The sequence below is a fragment of the Rhamphochromis longiceps genome, linkage group LG12, assembly GCF_057381845.1.
Source record: "Rhamphochromis longiceps isolate RC_006_pf linkage group LG12, R_longiceps_female_GT1.1, whole genome shotgun sequence".
Classification (NCBI taxonomy): Eukaryota; Metazoa; Chordata; class Actinopteri; order Cichliformes; family Cichlidae; genus Rhamphochromis; species Rhamphochromis longiceps.
Window position 1 is genome coordinate 5462604 of NC_140568.1, and position 19576 is coordinate 5482179.

The following is a 19576-nucleotide window of genomic DNA, read 5'->3' on the forward strand; positions in this document are numbered from 1 at the left end:
TTAAATTGTGTGAAGACCTTTGACTAACAAAACATATTCTGAGGAATCATGAGTTCTGCTAAGCAGTTGTATAACAATAAATGTATGTTATACAGTATAGATTCAATTGATGTCTGTTATTTCTGATTACATTTTAATGTTGCTACTTTACGAAGCCTGATATTTGTTAAAAAAAAAAGTCACACTGATAGTATCATCCTTTGAACCACCAGTTGAAATTTAATCTACAGGGTGGGCCATTTCTATGGATACACCGTAATAAAATGGGAATGGTTGGTGATATTAACCCTTTAAGACCTACCATAGAACCAAGTTCGCCACAGCATATATTATATTTTTACATGCTGCAGTGCCATTTTTGGGAGCATTTCAACTTGATATACATCAATACAACCATTATAGCCCAAATCTTAATAATATGTCTGCATTAAGTGCATAGTAATTACATAAATTGCAAAAAAGTGGAATAAACTACAAAAAAATTGAAAATCGTTTTTGTTTTTTTAACATATATTTCTAGTTAGAGAAATTTAAGAGGCGTATCCCTCAAAACTGTGAATACAAAAAAGTTGCACAAAATAGTTTCCCACCACAGGAAATTTATTTTGAGTGTTAGGGAGTTTTTATTTATTTTATTTATTATGCTTCAAAAGTTATGTTACACATATTTTATGGAACGCCAGGACTGCCATAATGAATTAATTAAATACACCATTAAATAATTAATTAAATGTGGCAATAATTAATTAAAATTGGAATTAATTAATTAAATAAATAGTTATGATATATGTAATTAATTAATTATTGACACATTTAATTAATTATTTATGTATTTCACATTTTAATTAATTATTGACACATTTAATTAATTAATTATTGACACATTTAATTAATTATTTATGTATTTCACATTTTAATTAATTATTGACACATTTAATTAATTATTGACACATTTAATTAATTATTTAATGATATATTTATTTATTTCATTTTGGCAGTCCTGGCGCCTGGCTCTCATCATGAAATAATTTTATCTGTCAGCCTCACCCATCAAACTCAGGGGGCGGGGTTAACGCTGATCGAGTCAAAACCATTGCTTTGGCCTGGTGGCCATTGTTTCTAGCACACAACAACCGGCATGTGGAAGCTAACAGAACTGAGCTTTGAAAAACCCTGTTTGTGTGTTACCAAATACCGTTTTAATATTTTTTTAGCCGAGAATGTAGTGGTTTAATCTTCATGTGTCTGGTCGGTTTGTCAAGATACAGCCTCTTTGCAAAAGTGCTTCGATGGTGTCGAAGATGTCTGCCCAGTCTCACGGCAAAGCGTGGGATAGACCCGCTCGCCTCGCAAGCAATCCCACCGACAAAGCGCAGGCCCCGGTACACAGCTGTAGTAACCCCCGCTGACTTCTTTTACTGAGGTTATATTTATCGGTGTTTTATTTCCTGATGTTCTTATGTGTCCTACGTGTTTCAGTCGCCAATTCTGAATTATAACTAACATTAAAAACATGTTTAAGGAGGAGAGAGAGCAAATAAATCTGTTTAACATCTGATCTTTGGGTTTTTGTTCAGTAATCAGCGTGACCTGTGTATAAACGCATAAAAGAGATAACGTTGGTGTTTCCGTCATGTAGTAACTGCTGGCTTTAACTGTACAAAGGTTGTTCGACACTATGAAACACATACAGACTTCATGATGTTCGGCTAATATTTTTATTGTGAATATTAATCATGCTGACCTCGCTCTGTACACCACGCAGCGAGGTCAGCATATCCACGATATCCTCAGCTCCACGAGTTAACACAAAGTTTCCCAGCTGACTATCTAACTGCCAACTATTCCAGAGACGTGAAAATATACAGCATAAAGAAAAGTGTAAGAGACTCAGCAGCAGATTAGAATAACAGTTATACATTTAATAAATCACCAAATGAATCCAAGAAACGAGCAAACCTGTTCTGACAATTTGAGTTTGTATTCCCTCAGCTGCAGACTCGCTGCTGTTTAAATGTTTGAAAAGGAAGATTAGATATAAACAAACGTATAGTGGCCTCAGCAGGCTATTACTGAAATACACGTGCTATATCATAAACTATGATATAAATAGGGAGGTCCTATTAACATGTTTAGTCTTAAAGGACACCTTCCTGCCTTTAGTCTCATTCATGAGCAGTATTAGTTTTCTTCTAACATCCAGAAGTCTGCACCATGTGTTTCATAGTTTGTAACAAGCCTTTGACAGGTAAACATAACATGACCGAAAAAGCAAAAAAAAAAAAAAAGCAAAAAAAAAAAAAAAAGAGAGAGAGAGAGAGAGAGAGAGTGTTGAGATAAGAAGAGAAAATTCTCTCAATTATGGAGACAGGCAATTGGTTCATTTATGTTTGATGTGTGTTTATTCCTCCCTAAATATCGTCGGTGAAGTTCGCCATGCACGTCAGATTTTCCTGCGCATTTTTATACCTCTGCCAACAGAGAGAGAAAAAAAATCACATTCTAACAGACAGCTGGTGCTTAGAATACAGTTGAATAACTATTAAAAAACAGATGATATTTAGATGATAGTTCAGTCTAACACATGTGCCAGTGAACCATTAAACGTCTGTGAAACTATGCAGTTATGAAACGTAACTTTAACCTCAGCCAAACCGATTTGCTCAGTTGTAAATAAAACAGCGAAGTAAACGTGACCCGACAGACAGAACCTGAGTGAATGAAGTCCAGCGTTTAACCACTGAGAGCTAAAACTCAGCTGAGGTTTCAAAGCTGTGTGCCGGTGATTGGACATCAGCCGCTGATGAAGCTGGCTCGCCTATAAAGTGCTCTGTAAGGAAACAAGCTCCAGCAGCTCTGCGCTCGGGGAAAACACTATATTTACTTATCTTGTGCAGAAAAATGCGCTGACATTGCGTTATATCGAGCACCGGCTGCCCAGTTAAACTGTGACTATCACCAGGTAACTAGGCGTGTTTCTTGAATTAGCAGCAGGTGTTAAACAGCTGACAGATGAGGAGGAGGATGCATGCAGGTAAACTGAGGGTCTGCTGAGCTGATCGCTGGTTTCGTGAGAAAAATGTCAGCTCGTTCTTTATGTTACAGAGACACAAGACCAGGCGGAAAGAGACGATCGTTCGGTGAGAATCTGCGAATGCAACATGTGGAACACGGAGAGTGGAATATGTAAACAAACCGGTTAACGTAACCCCCTCTGTGCACTCTGCATGCTAATTGTTAGCAGAGCTAGTGAAATCTCTGAAAACATCTGAGCACTTTTGCAAACATGTTCTATGTTGACAACCTGACCAGACATACGTCGCGACATTCGCGGCTAAAACACTGTTAAAAGTGTAGCTGGTGACAGAAAAACTACACCACCACCATTGCTGCCTGTGATTTGATCTGCATTCTGGGATAACTGGCTGCCCCAAGTCTACACAAGCAATCGATTATCTAGGATCGACCTGTTTTGACTTACTTTGCACGGCAACCAATCAAATGTTAGAGAAGCTGCATGGGCAGCGTTAACCCCGCCCCCTGAGTTTGATGGGTGAGGCTGACAGATAAAATTATTTCATGACGAGAGCCAGGCGCCAGGACTGCCAAAATGAAATAAATAAATATATCATTAAATAATTAATTAAATGTGTCAATAATTAATTAAATGTGTCAATAATTAATTAAAATGTGAAATACATAAATAATTAATTAAATGTGTCAATAATTAATTAATTACATGTGTCATAACTATTTATTTAATTAATTAATTCCAATTTTAATTAATTATTGCCACATTTAATTAATTATTTAATGGTGTATTTAATTAATTCATTATGGCAGTCCTGGCGTTCCATAATATTTCACCAGACACAGTTTTCTGCAGAAACAGGAAGCTGACCCTGTGACACTGACAAGAGACCAGTACAGAAATACACATCTGCAGAAGTTGACTCGCAGTATATTATTCTTAGAAATTGACTTGCAACACACATACTTTGTGACACACACACACAGCTTACACACAGCTTATACTCAGACCTGCGTAACAGGAAATGTGATTATATTTGCATATTGACGATGTAACTTATAAAAATAAACGAATACTGCAGTTCGGTGTGATTTTTTCTGAGCTTTTCACCAGTGCCGCACATTGTCAATCTTAAGTGTCTCAGTGTTGTTTACTCACCTGACTGTTTGTTAACTATAAATCTCTGACATTTAAGTGTCTTCATAGTTTTATTTTTGAAATATACCAATTTTTATATACTGCAGGAAAAACAAAATAAATATTATAATGCAAATTTGCAAAAAACAGCATATGCATTAAAATAAACTATTTCCAGCATGCAATATGACTTCTAAGCATCCCAGAAACAACACAGAAAGTTATAAAGTCAAACATAACTTTTAAAAACACCAGTATAGGCTTACAAGGCCACGATGGTAAAAAAACTACATTTCCGCGAATATGACGTCACTTCCGGTTTCGGGCAGGTAATTGCGGACCTGCGATAGTTCGCGCTGATGGATGTAGGAAGTGTTACAAACAGCTGATCGGATCGGCAAAGCGTGTTTCGGGAATATTATGTTTTTGTTACTGCAAGGGCTTTTTATGCAGTTTTTGCAAAGCTATATGTGGAAGGAAACTGTGACTTAGGACAAACTGATGGCATAAGATGTAAGTACAACTCCTCCGGTTTCATATGCAAAAAAAATTATTGCGCCAGCTTACGTAGTTGCAGAGCTACCGAGATTTAAAAATAGTTGCGCAAAACGGAGCGTGCCCGCTCTGACCGGCTTTAAAGTGTTAACACAGCAGCACATTGAACACATTTTATAAGTGGTCAGAAACTTGTAAATAACTCATGAAATAATAAAGTTACGTTGAAACCAAGCACACCATTGTTTTTCTTGTGACATTAAATCAAATCAAATCAAATCACTTTTATTGTCACATCACATGTGCAGGTACATTGGTACAGCACATGTGAGTGAAATTCTTGTGTGCGAGCTTCACAAGCAACAGAGTTGTGCAAATACAATAATGTAAACAAGCAAAATACAAGAATGGCTACATCTGAAACTAATAAATATATGTACAGTATATAATAGTATATGCATTTCTGGATGTGTATACTAAATATTTTTCTACGTGTGTGTGTGTGTGTGTGTGTGTGTGTGTGTGTGTGTGTGTGTGTGTGTACACATATTTTACAAATTAAATAGAGTAAACAATAAATAAAATATATAAAATAAATATACAGAGTGAGACATGTGCAAAACAGTGGCATTACTGTACAGTATGGAGTGCATAATGTTAAAGTTCCAGTAGTGAAGCTGAGGTGTCTATGACGTGTTCAGCAGTCTGATGGCCTGATGGAAGAAGCTGTCTCTCAGTCTGCTGGTACGGGACCGGATGCTGCAGAACCTCCTTCCTGATGGAAGCAGTCTGAACAGTTTATGGCTGGGGTGACTGGAGTCCTTGATGATCCTCCCCGCTTTCCTCAGGCACCGCTTCCTGTAGATGTCTTGGAGGGAGGGAAGCTCACCTCCAATTATCCGTTCAGAGCACCGCACTACTCGCTGGAGAGCTTTGCAGTTGTAGGCGGTGCTGTTGCCATACCAGGTGGTGATGCATCCAGTGAGGATGCTCTCAATGGCACAGTGATAGAAGGTCCTGAGGATGCGGGGGCTCATGACGAATCTTTTCAGTCTCCTGAGAAAGAAGAGGCGCTGCTGCGCCTTCTTCACTGTTTTGTTTGTGTGTACTGACCACGTAAGATCCTCAGCCAGATGTACGCCAAGGAACCGGAAGCTGCTCACTCTCTCCACAGCAGCGCCGTTGATGGTGATGGGGGTGTGTACTTCTCTGCACCTCCGGAAGTCCACTATCAACTCCTTTGTCTTTGCGACGTTGAGGGTGAGATGGTTGTCTTGACACCAGTGGGTCAGGGCGCTGACCTCCTCCCTGTAAGCTGTCTCATCACTGTTGGTGATAAGACCCACCACTGTAGTGTCGTCCGCAAACTTCACAATGATGTTGGAGTTGTTAGTGGCTGTGCAGTCGTAGGTGTAGAGTGAGTACAGGAGAGGGCTCAGTACACACCCCTGTGGAGCACCAGTGTTCAGTGTGACGGGGGATGAGGTGATGCTGCCCAGTCTGACCACTTGGCGTCTGTCAGACAGGAAGCTAAGGATCCAGCTGCAGAGGGAGCTGCTCAGTCCTAGATCCTGCAGTTTCCTGTCCAGCTTCGAGGGAACGATGGTATTGAATGCTGAGCTGTAATCTACAAACAGCATTCTCACATACGTGTCTCTCTTCTCCAGGTGTGACAGGGCAGTATGTAGTGTCAGGGCTATGGCATCATCAGTGGACCTGTTGTGGCGGTATGCGAACTTACCAATAAGTTTGATGTGTTACATGGCCCTCTTCCTATTGAAAAAACAAAAGTTCTATCAAAGATGGCGGACTTCTAAATGGCCACCATGGTCATCATCCATCTTGAGGAGTTTTTACCCTCACATATACTAATGTGCCACAAACAGGACTTTAATATCACCAACCATTCCCATTTTATTACGGCGTATCCATATAAATGGCTCACCCTGTACATTAAGATGGTGGTAGACTTCTGCAGGCACAAACATCCTCCACTGCAGCCATTAAACATCCAAGGTTTGGACATTGAGGCTGTGGACAGCTACAGGTACTAACAAAATCTGGTTCTTTTGAATTCTTTTAACCGACCGAGAAAGACCCGGCACAGTGTGGTCAAGCTCACAAAACCATCGTTATTGTACATTTCCGGAAACGGAGACCTATAGACACGAACACGCACCCCAGGTCTAAAGCATTGCAAGCCAAAATTGGTATATAAAGTTCTACTATACATCACACACAGACACACATAGTTTCGATCAAAACAACTCCTTCTGTGTAACTAGTTCTGCTTTTTCTGTGTGGTTTCCTGTATTTTATTAATATGCCTCTACAGCTCTGCACTAAACTTCCTGTTTCTTAACTTCCCCTTACTGAAGCCTGGGTTGCTAAGGCGACCTGTCACCCTCTGACCTAGTTCTCTCTCACAGCTGGCCTTACAGGGAGTGCAGAATTATTAGGCAAATGAGTGTTTTGTCCACATCATCCTCTTCATGCATGTTGTCTTACTCCAAGCTGTATAGGCTCGAAAGCCTACTACCAATTAAGCATATTAGGTGATGTGCATCTCTGTAATGAGAAGGGGTGTGGTCTAATGACATAACACCCTATATCAGTTGTGCATAATTATTAGGCAACGTCCTTTCCTTTGGCAAAATGGGTCAAAAGAAGGACTTGAAAGGCTCAGAAAAGTCAAAAATAGTGAGATATCTTGCAGAGGGATGCAGCAGTCTCAAAATTGCAAAGCTTCTGAAGCGTGATCATCGAACAATCAAGCGTTTCATTCAAAATAGTCAACAGGGTCGCAAGAAGCGTGTGGGAAAACCAAGGTGCAAAATAACTGCCCATGAACTGAGAAAAGTCAAGCGTGCAGCTGCCAAGATGCCACTTGCCACCAGTTTGGCCATATTTCAGAGCTGCAACATCACTGGAGTGCCCAAAAGCACAAGGTGTGCAATACTCAGAGACATGGCCAAGGTAAGAAAGGCTGAAAGACGACCACCACTGAACAAGACACACAAGCTGAAACGTCAAGACTGGGCCAAGAAATATCTCAAGACTGGTTTTTCTAAGGTTTTATGGACTGATGAAATGAGAGTGAGTCTTGATGGGCCAGATGGATGGGCCCGTGGCTGGATTGGTAAAGGGCAGAGAGCTCCAGTCCCACTCAGACGCCAGCAAGGTGGAGGTGGAGTACTGGTTTGGGCTGGTATCATCAAAGATGAGCTTGTGGGGCCTTTTCGGGTTGAGGATGGAGTCAAGCTCAACTCCCAGTCCTACTGCCAGTTTCTGGAAGACACCTTCTTCAAGCAGTGGTACAGGAAGAAGTCTGCATCCTTCAAGAAAAACATGATTTTCATGCAGGACAATGCTCCATCACACGCGTCCAAGTACTCCACAGCGTGGCTGGCAAGAAAGGGTATAAAAGAAGAAAAACTAATGACATGCCCACCTTGTTCACCTGATCTGAACCCCATTGAGAACCTGTGGTCCATCATCAAATGTGAGATTTACAAGGAGGGAAAACAGTACACCTCTCTGAACAGTGTCTGGGAGGCTGTGGTTGCTGCTGCACGCAATGTTGATGGTGAACAGATCAAAACACTGACAGAATCCATGGATGGCAGGCTTTTGAGTGTCCTTGCAAAGAAAGGTGGCTATATTGGTCGCTGATTTGTTTTTGTTTTGTTTTTGAATGTCAGAAATGTATATTTGTGAATGTGGAGATGTTATATTGGTGTCACTGGTAAAAAAAATAATTGAAATGGGTATATATTTGTTTTTTGTTAAGTTGCCTAATAATTCTGCACAGTAATAGTCACCTGCACACACAGATATCCCCCTAAAATAGCTAAAACTAAAAACAAACTACAAACTACTTCCAAAAACATTCAGCTTTGATATTAATGAGTTTTTTGGGTTCATTGAGAACATGGTTGTTTAATAAAATTATTCCTCAAAAGTACAACTTGCCTAATAATTCTGCACTCCCTGTAGTTTATGAAAGCCTTTATTATTAAAATACATAAAATAATATAATCAGAAAATAAGCACTAAGAATATATATTTATTCCGTAACAGTACCTTGTTGTGTATTTGAACAATAAACTGGACTGGAATCATAATTCATACGCCCTCCATAAAAAAAGAACTGAACAGGCGGTACCTGCTGCAGAGGCTCAGGTCTTTTGGAGTGAAGGGCCCACTTTTGAAGACCTGGTCAGCCACTGCGTGACAGGGTTGTAATTGTTATATTTGTTACATATATTGTTACATTGTTACAAAATATATTTAAAACAAATTAAAAACAGTTTTTACACAGTGTATATTATTTATTTGTTTTTCAAATTCATAAGTCAAAGCGCATGTACTTTGAAAAGTACATGTTTAAAAAAATGAAGTTCAAATCTTTTTTTTTCATGGCTAAAGATGAATAAATATACTTAAGAACAAAATCCTAACTGAGGTTGTCATAATTTGTACATTAAAGGGTTAAACTTGCACTTTCTGCCATGACCAAAAAAATGTACCATGCATAGGACTAATAAAGGTTTATCTTACGTTAACTCTTACTCATTGGATTATGTTAATAACCTACAGCATATTTCTTCTTCCTACTAGATTTGTCACGGTTCTGGGGCCGTTGGACCCAGTATTTTGAGTTTATTATATTTTGGTTTTATTCTGCTTCATGTATTGTTTGAGTTCCATGTATGTATTCCATGTTATTTTGTCTCTCAGTGTCGAGTCTGTGTTCTTGTTTAGTAATTCATGTTTACTGTTTCATTGTGAAAGTCTTTGTCTTATGTTAGTGTGTGCAGCTTGGTTCCCCCCGTCTCTTTAGCCCTGATCTCTCCCAGCGTTGCCTCCCTTCTGTTGCCCATTCCCTCATTACTACCCTGTGTATTTATGCCCTGTGTTTTCCCGTGCTTGGTGTTGCGTCATACTCTCAGATTATTCCTGTGTGTTTTTGGTCTCAGTGTTCAGTCTTCACTTCATGTTTTGTTTTCATGCCAGCAATAAAGTTGAGATTTTGAGTTGCATTCTGTTTTCCGAGTCCTGCATTTGGATCCTCCTCTCCGCCTGCCCGCACACAGAGCCCTGACAAGATTATGCTCTAACCATTGCTGACAAATGGCATATGGCTTGAAGAGACTTTCAATTCAATTCAATTTTTTTTCATATAGCGCCAAATCACAACAACAGTTGCCTCAAGGCACTTGTTACAGGAAAAATGATTCTATGTTTCTTTACCTTCTTTTAAATGTACAAAGATGCCCTTTGTCTATGGTTAGATTAGTTTAGAATTATCCTTTTAGACTTTCCCAGCAAAGACATATTGTTTTGGGACATATTGTTTTAGATTGTTTTATCTCTCACAGCTCTCTCCCAGCTCTCTGCTGACGAGACTAGTACCACATATGGAGTTGTTTATTTTATCTGTTTATTATTTTCTTATCCTGTTCTCACTGTCTGTGTGCTCTGTGCCTATAAAAAATGCCAAGCCACTGTGCATGGTGTGAGTTGTTCTCAGCAGCTCACCCGTGTACACGTTTAGCAAAGAAAGTAACTTTGTCTCATTGTGTCTTTATTTCTCCTGGGGTTTTTTTTACAGAGTTTTCTCCTAACAGCACTTTATATTGTACAGTAGATCATACAATAATAAACACAGAGAAAAACCCAACAATCATATGACCCCCGATGAGAAAGCACTTTGGCGACAGTAGGAAGGAAAAACTTCCTTTTAACAGGAAGAAACCTCCAGCTCTGGGAGGGGCAGCAATCTGCTGCAACCGGTTGGGGTGACAGAAGGAAAACAGGTTAATCCGTTAAAGCCGGTCAGAGCGGGCAAGCTCCGTTTTGCGTAACTATTTTTAAATCCCGGTAGCTCTGCAACCACATAAGCAAGCGCAACAATATTTTTTGCATATGAAAACCGGAGGAGTTGTACTTACATCTTGTGCCATCAGTTTACCCTAGGTCACGGTTTCCTTCCACATATAGCTTTGCAAAAACTGCATAAAAAGCGCTTGCAGCAACAAAAACATAATATTCCAGAAACACGCTTTGCCGATCCGATCAGCTGTTCATAACACTTCCTACGCTGGAATAGACGTCAGCGCGAACTATAGCATGTCCGCAATTACCTGCCCAAAACCGGAAGTGACGTCATATTCGCGGAAATGTAGTTTTTTACCATCATGGCATTGTAAGCCTATACTGGTGTTTTTAAAAGTTATATTTGACTTTATAACTTTCTGTGTCGTTTCTGGGATGCTTAGAAGTCAAATTGCACTGCTGGAAATAGTATATTTTAATGCATATGCTGTTTTTTGCAAATTTGCACTATAATATTTATTTTCGTTTTTCCTGCAGTATATAAAGATTGGTGTATTTCAAAAATAAAACTATGAAGACACTCAAAATAAATTACCTGTGGTGTGAAACTATTTTGTGCAACTTTTTTGTATTCACAGTTTTGAGGGAGATGCCTCTTAAATTTTTCTACCTAGAAATATATGTTAAATAAACAAAAACGATTTTCAATTTTTTTGTAGTTTATTGCACTTTTTTGCAATTTATGTAATTGCTATGCACTTAATGCATACATATTATTAAAATTTGGGCGATAATGGTTGTATTGATGTATATCAAGTTGAAATGCTCCCAAAAATGGCACTACAGCATGTAAAAATATAATGAAAGCTCTGGCGGGCTTGGTTCTATGGTAGGTCTTAAAGGGTTAACGAGCTCTGAAACCTGACTGAAACTCTTCAAAAAAGCCATTACTCTGCAGATGATCTAGTAGCTGTTTGACAAGTACTCTTTCAAGGACTTTTGATATGAAAGGAAGGCTGGAGATTGGCCTATACTTAGCTAAGACAGCTGGGTCTAGAGACGATAAAGGTTTAACACATTTAAGATTGAAGCACTAATTAATGGCAGGACTTCTTTGAGCAGTTTTGTAGGAATGGGGTCTAAAAGACACATTGATGGTTTGGAGGAAGTAATTATTGAGCTTAACTCAGAAAGATCAATTGGAGAGAAAGAGTCTAAATGAATATCAATGGTACTGAAAAGTAGCTGTAGATAATATTACATCTGTGGGATGATTATTAGTAATTTTTTCTCTAATGATTAAAATTTTATTTCATGAAGTTCATGAAGTTATTACTAGTTAATGATAAAGGGATGGTTGGGTCAATAGTACTCTGACTTTTTGTCAGCCTGGCTACAGTGCTGAAGAGAAACCTGGGGTTGTTCTTATTTTCTTCAATCAGTGATGAATAGTAAGATGTTCTGGCTTTGCAGAGGGGTTTCTTATAAAGCAACAAACTATTTCTCCAGGCTAAATGATGATCCACTACATTTGTGACATTTGCTCTCCAGCTTACGAGTTATCTACTTTAGGCTACGTGTTTTAGAACTACACCACAGAGTCAGGTACTTCTGACTTGATGCCTTAGTTTTCACAGGAGCTACAGTATCCAGAGTCGTACGTAGTGAGGAGGTAAAAGTATTAACAAGATGATCGACCGCTGTTGGAGTAGCGTTCAAGTAGCTGCTCTGCTCTGTGTTGGTACAGGGCATTGAAGATGCTAACAGTGGGTGGATTATATTCTTAAACTTAGTTACAGCGCTTTCAGAAAGACATCTACTGTGATAAAGTCTACTTTCCACTGCTGTGTAATCAATTATTGTAAATGTAAATGTTATCAGGAAATGATCAGACAGGAGAGGGTTTTCAGGAAACTGTCAAATTTTCAATTTCTATGCCATATGTTAAAACAAGATCTATAGTGTGATTAAAGTCGTGGGTGCGTTTTTTTACATTTGAGAGACGCCAATTGTGTCTAATAACAGATCAAATGCTATGTTGACGCCTTCATTTTTAGCATCTACATGTATTTTAAAATCACCCAAAATAATTATTCTATCAGAGCTGAGCACTAAACCAGATAAAAGTCTGAGAAATCATACAGAAACTCTGTGTAAGGCCCAGGGGGATGATAGATTATAACAATTAAGACTGGTTTCTGAGTTTTACAACTCAGGTGGACAAAGCTAAGCATCAGGCTTTCAAATGAATTAAAAGTCTAACTCTGTCTTTGGTTGATAAATAGGCTGCAACACCGCCCCCTCAGTCTGTGCTTTGAGGTTTCTCGTAGTTAGTGTGAGTACAAGAAAATAACTATTAGAGTATAATGTGTTAAATTTGCTTAGATGAGAGGGTCCAGCAGTAGAACAGAGGAATAGGAAAGGATTTGTCTGTGTTTCAGTTTGGATTAGCTGTAGGCCTGAGAGTGTGTGTAATTGTGTAGACGGAAAGGAATTTATTGACACTGGGGGTCTGTCTGTCATAAAGAGAGACAGGAAGCTACAGTTGGGGGATGCTGATGCTGTTGCTGATGCTGATGCTTGTACCTTTAATAAAAGCTCATAATTGTTATAAACTTAGAAGTAGGTTTGCAGGAGACTCTCCACATGCCTATCTGTAAATGTAAGACAAAAAGAGGCCAGTGGCCCAGTGGATGCAGAGTGGTGGTCTCAGTGTTTGTACTATGTTAAGTCTGTTTTGTGTGTTGTGTAGAAGAATTCGGTGTTGCTTGGGAGAGAGGAGATTACTTTTATGACCAGCAGGAAGTCACGTACACAGACACACACACACAGTGCTTTGACTGTTACACTCACACACCCACACGCACAGTCACTCACACATACACACAGGTACGCGCACACACAGGCACTCACGTGCTCGCACATACACACACACACAAACACAGAGTTTGCAACACACCGTGGGGGCTTTATAATTGGGTCACTTCTATAAAACTGGTTGTAAGAAACAAAGAAGTGAAGATCTGCAGAGGGACACCGGCGTTGCACGTCTTCTCTTCTAGAAGATGTATGCTTAACTGAAAATGAATAAAGGTTTTTGTGAAATGACTACCTTTCCGGTGCCGTCTCTGGATGCCCCGAGGAATAAAAAGAACCGAGTGAAACTATTTCACAACATTAGAATGACTCAGGGTTCTTGATTCATTTAAACTAAAATAATTGTCCTGCTTTAACCAGGTTTCAATAAGGCAGAGTAAATCGATTTGTGTTTGGGAGCTGACACAGTCTCTAAGGGGATGGGGTTAATAGGGGATAAGAGGAGGAAAGAAGCTGCAGAGAGGCATGTAAAACTGACACCCTGCTTCCTTGGACCAACTCTGGACAGTCACACTGTAAGATTTTTTACATAATACAATATAATCAAGTGTGTCTTATATTCAAGTGTTCATATATTTCAACATAACCAAGCTTATTGTTAAAGAGAACATGATGTATTCCTTCCTTCAGTGTGTGAGATGTCAAGATAAGCATGATATACTTCTGTATTGTTATTTCGAGTGTGTGTAGGTGTGAGGTCAGATAAGTGCTGAGCTAACGTCTAACCCCTCCCCGACTTCTAACAGAAGAGGAAGTACTATGTAACCTGCTTTGCCCTATAAATAAAGCAAGCAAGCCTGCAATCGGTGTGTGTGTCTTCTCAGGGACATCCACCCGTGCGCACGTCTTTAAACCTTCCTGAGTTGGTCTGCAGTGTCTTATTTCTCTTACTTGTGATAGAACAAATGTCTACCCCTGACATTTAATTGGTCCTCCGAGCCGGATAACTGACTGTTATTTTTAGCGTCTAGTTGTCCACAGACGGTCTTCATCGGATCCTGACGTCGTGATTGCCTGCGCTGGAAAAAATCTGTGCACAGTAAAGAGGAAAATCCGGGAACTTGAATTCGATCTCCGGTCAGCGTCTTACACAGGCCCCACGGCGCCAGGACCCGATGTGCCGGATTCAAAATGCAGCGCCACAGTGAGGTGAATATGAAACACTGCATTCCATCAAGCGCTAAAAAACGTTGATATTGAGATTTTCCATCAAAATAGTGTGTAAACCTGGGAGCGCCGACAGATCTCAGTCCAAAAGGGACTTAGAGACAACAGGCAAGAGCAAAATTCTCAGTCCATAAGGGGATTTGGAGAAATCGCTGTTAAAATTTCCGGTTGCTCTGGGAGCAGCTGTAACGGAACAGATAGAAGGTGTTACAAAAAAATACGGAAAGTCTCAGTAAAAACTATAAAAACGCGCTCTGATTATGTTAAAAAAGAGGAGTGAGTTGTCATTTACGACCCAATACACGGTCGAACCGCTCCTCAAATTGTTTTCCTGTGCACACTCACGTATTGGTTGAAGTGGGAATTGGGTTGTGCGTCATCACGTAAAATCAATAACCGCTCTCTCGAACAGCGGGAGAGTAGAAGGCTGTTATTGATAACCCCCCCACTTCTCTGTGCCAGTGACAGTGTCACAGTTCTGACGTAATTAGTTCAAAATGGGTAATTCTAAAACTAAAGTAAAATTAACAGCAGATGAAGAGTGGTTAGAAAAAAAACTGTCAAAATGCAGGGATAGTCAGTGCAAAAAGGTGAAGTCCACATAAAATATATTGACCAGCATGGCAAGGCAAATGCAACCCCAATTCAATAACTGCTTTAAAAGCGGCTTTGCAAAAAGAGCTATATGAGGAAAAAAGTCAAAAGAAAAAAGCAAAACGTCTAGCAGAATGGCAGCTTTTTAAAGCATGGATGGCAGAAAATGATAAACGCAGTACTAAACGCACCCAAAAATGAGAAAATAAAGATAAACAGAAAGCTGCAGGAGATGACAAAAAACCACCGCCTTATGCACCTCAGCCCGTCCCACTCACAGCAGCAGCAGCTGCACCCATTCCTACGTCACCACCTCCTGTTATCTCTCCTCACAACCCTTTCCTCCCAGATCCCTATGCAGATGCAAAACATCACCTTAATCTTATGACTAAACGTAATCATCACAAAAAAGAAGAAGATATAGGGAAGGGTCCCTCTTACAGGGATCAAGGAGGATGGCCTGACCCTCCAGGAACTGTGGGACAGTTTCCAATGGTCGCATTATCAAATCCTAGGTATGGGCATCCCAGTGGTCCCGCAGATGTCACAGGAGCCATACCGATAGATGGCGAGCCTCTGATATATGCATTCCGACCCTGGTCCCATAAGGATAGGGAGAATGTGCTAAAAGATGTGCCACCCCTTAATGAAGGTTTCCAGCCGTGGCGAAATGCAGTGGAGTTAATTCGACGCGGCTGGGGATTAAACAGACATGAAATGTTGCAAGTACTTCAAGATTTATTAGGTTTACGTTTTCCCAGAGCCAGAGGCGCTTACACAGGCAATGACCAAAACGGCGACGTGCTAGGACCAGACACTGCTCAGTTAGAACAACAACTAAATGACTTGTACGGCAGAGTAGAAATTAATTTAGCCCCAAGGCCAGATTATGGAAAAATAGGAGAGTGCAAACAAAAGGACGGAGAGACAGCATCAGACTACTTGGATCGCTTACGCCCAGTTTTCAGGCAAAACTCAGGACTGAATCATGATCCTGATCCACAGTCTGCCTTTCAACAACAATTAAAAAATGCCTTTCTGAATGGCCTGCTGCCCAAAATAAGAACACATGTAGACAAACATTGGGTTACTCAAAATACAGGCACTTTGCCTGATGCTCTGCAATATGCAGAGCATGCAGTTAAGGTGCAAAAACAGAAGGAAAAAGGAGGAGTTTTCATGATTGACCCAGAGACAGGCTTTATAGCTTTCTCAGGACAGCAAAGACACCTAACAGGCTACAAGCTGCGAAAGGGAAAGCAAAAAGCAGGACAAAGAAAAGACAAAAGAGATATGAAGTGCTACAATTGTGGAAAAAACGGGCATTTTGCTCGAGATTGTAGAAGTGTAAGTCAAGAACAGGAAAGTGATGATGACAGACGCAGACGGCGTGATGAATGACTAGCACGAGAGGAAGGAAGTGAAACAGATGAAGCGGAAGTTTACAATATAGAACAACTGCTGCTAGGATCAGAGGCCAAGCCAACAGTTGTAATGCACGTGAATGGTGTGCCGCTAAAAATGCTCTGCGATACAGGAGCATGTAAAACGGTACTAACTGTAGAAGTGCCAAATGTAACTTTCTCAAAAGACACCATAATTGTGAAATCAGCCTCAGGACATGTGACAAAACAGCATTTAACCGATCCCCTCTTTATGTCACATAGAGATAGTGGCCGTGGCTGCAAAAATCAGTGCATTTATGACCCATCTTGCCCAGTGAATCTGTTAGGAAGAGATGCTTTAACAAAATTAAAAATAGGAGTTATCCCTGAAGAAAGTGGCATGCAAGCCAGACTCCTACTCTCTGACAGTCAAACTGAAGACATTTTTGTTTGTGAAGGGCTAGGTGAGCCTAACTATTACTGGACTCTAGACTTACCACAACTTGAACCTCTAGAGGCCAAGGCTAATATGTACTTACCTGAGCACTCGTGCAGGCAAGACCCAGCAAAATACCACAACACCCTGTGGTATAAACACATCCCAGGCCCAGACAAAATTTATGATCAACAAGTACACAGATTGGGACCACAAAAGCTAGTCCTACAGCACCTGTATGTGACACAGAGTGGCAATGCAGTATGCTCAGTGTTACAGACAGACGCAGTGCAGCGCATAAACAAAATGACCAACCCTCATGTATCTGTAGCACGTAACGATCAAACATCCTGGCAGGAGTTAGGTACAGTGCTGAGATCTGTAGAAACAGACAGATATGACAAAACAGAGTGTGAGGGCTGGCAAAAAGGCTGCAGAACAGGCTGCATGCGATACAATTTATGCTGGCCGCTGACCACCACACCAGCTACACATTTAGCCACAACAGAACAAGATGAATGACAAGTATTAACATGTGAAACACACCCTGAACTACAAAAGCTACCACAGACATTATGGTCTCAAGGGCCCACAGATGTCGGCCTAATTAAAGGAGCAGATCCAGTAGAGGTGAAAACTACAACCACATATAGGCCTGTGAAACCACAATATCCCTTGAGTGCAGAAGCGAGGAAAGGGATTAGACCAGTAATAACAGACATTCAGAAAGCGGGTATTCTCGTGAAAACTAATAAAGCCACGTGTAACACGCCAATTTTTCCAGTAAAAAAGGCTAATACAGAAAAATATCGCCTAGTTCATGACCTCAGAGCAATAAACGAGGTAACAGAGCAAATACCTCCAGTAGTTGCTAACCCACATACCATCTTGAACCAAGTGACCCCAAAGGAACAATGGTTCTCGGTGATAGACCTCTCAAATGCATTTTTCTCTGTTCCCTTACACCAAGATTCACAGAATCTATTTGGATTCACTTTTGATAATGAAAAATACACGTACACCAGGCTACCACAAGGCTTTCAAAATAGCCCGACACTGTACGCAGAAGCTCTAAAGAAATCAATGTAATTTTGCTCCCTCCCTGCTCCAGGAAAATTTCTGCTGTATGTAGATGACATATTGATTACAGGCCATACACAAGGTGATTGTAGAGAAAACACAATGACGGTTCTGCGACATCTGGCAGAACAAGGCCACAAAGTCTCACAACACAAGCTATAGTTGTGGAGCAACAAAGTAATCTACTTAGGACATCAACTAACAGGCCAAGGCCGCACCTTACTGGAAAGCAGAAAGACAGCAGTGCAGAATTCACCGAAACCAATCACCAAACAGCAAATGATGAGTTATTTAGGTCTGTGCAATTTCTGTAGATGCTGGATTCCAGAGTATGCACTGCTGGCCCAGCCACTACAGAACCTAATTTATGGAAAGGACCTAGCATTAAAAGACAAAATACAGTGGACCCCAGAAGCAGAAAAAGCTTTTACTGATTTAAAAATAGCATTGCAAACATGTACCGTTTTAGCATTACCAGACTATGAAAAACCTTTTATTCTCCATGTCGATGGAGCAACAGGGTACATGAAGGCAGTTTTAACTCAAGCTTTTGGAGACAAAAAACGTCCATTAGCTTTCTACTCATGCAAACTTGACTCTGTAGCTGCTGGATTACCCACCTGCGTCCAGGCGTGCGCAGCAGCAGCAGAGGCAGTTAAAAAATGTGCAGACATCGTTCTAGGACATCAAAGTCCCACATGCTGTGACCTCCATTTTGAATCTATCTTTTCTTACACATGCCAGGCAGCTGTCATATGTAGGAATCTTACTTTCGCAATCACACATAACAATAGAGAAGTGTGGCCAACTGAACCCAAGCACACTTATCCCGACCCCTCTAGATGGGGAACAACATTTCTGCATGAAAAAATTAGACGAAGAAACAAAACCTCGAACTGATATACATAGTTCCCCACAGCCCAGTTTCACTAATGTTTTTGTAGACGGATCAACGTCAAAAAACATTTTCGGTAGAAATTGTGTGGGTTACGCGGTCACAACCATTGATACAGTGGTAGAGGCAAAATCTCTCAGTTCCTCAAACTCTGCCCAGAGTGCGGAACTGACCGCGGTCATTAGAGCATGTACACTGTACAAAGGTCAAAGTGTTAATATATACACAGACAGCCAATATGTCTATTCAGCAGTACACCACTTTGCAAAGATATGGCAAAACAGAGGAATGACAACCTCCACAGGCAACCCAGTTCAACATGCACACCTTCTAAAAGAGTTATTAGAAGTGATAATGTTGCCAAAAGAACTAGCACTATGCAAATGTGCAGCTCATCAAAAAGATGACACAGAAATAACGAGAGGAAATAACTTTGCTGATAAAGCAGCCAAAGCAGCTGCAGAAAAACACATTGATGTTTTAACAACAGAAACCATAGATTTGATACCATTAGAAATACTAGCAGATGCACAGAAAACAGCATCACTGAGTGAACAAAAATCTTGGCTGAAAGATGGAGCAGAATTAAAAGACAATCCCATGATGTGCAATGGCAAACCAATACTTCCAAAATCCCTCCA

At 40.4% G+C, this 19576-nt stretch overlaps 1 pseudogene; it reads left to right on the forward strand.

Annotated features, from left to right (window-relative positions):
* Positions 1–19576, forward strand: part of LOC146656674 (uncharacterized) — a 370113-nt pseudogene that overhangs the window by 142054 nt on the left and 208483 nt on the right.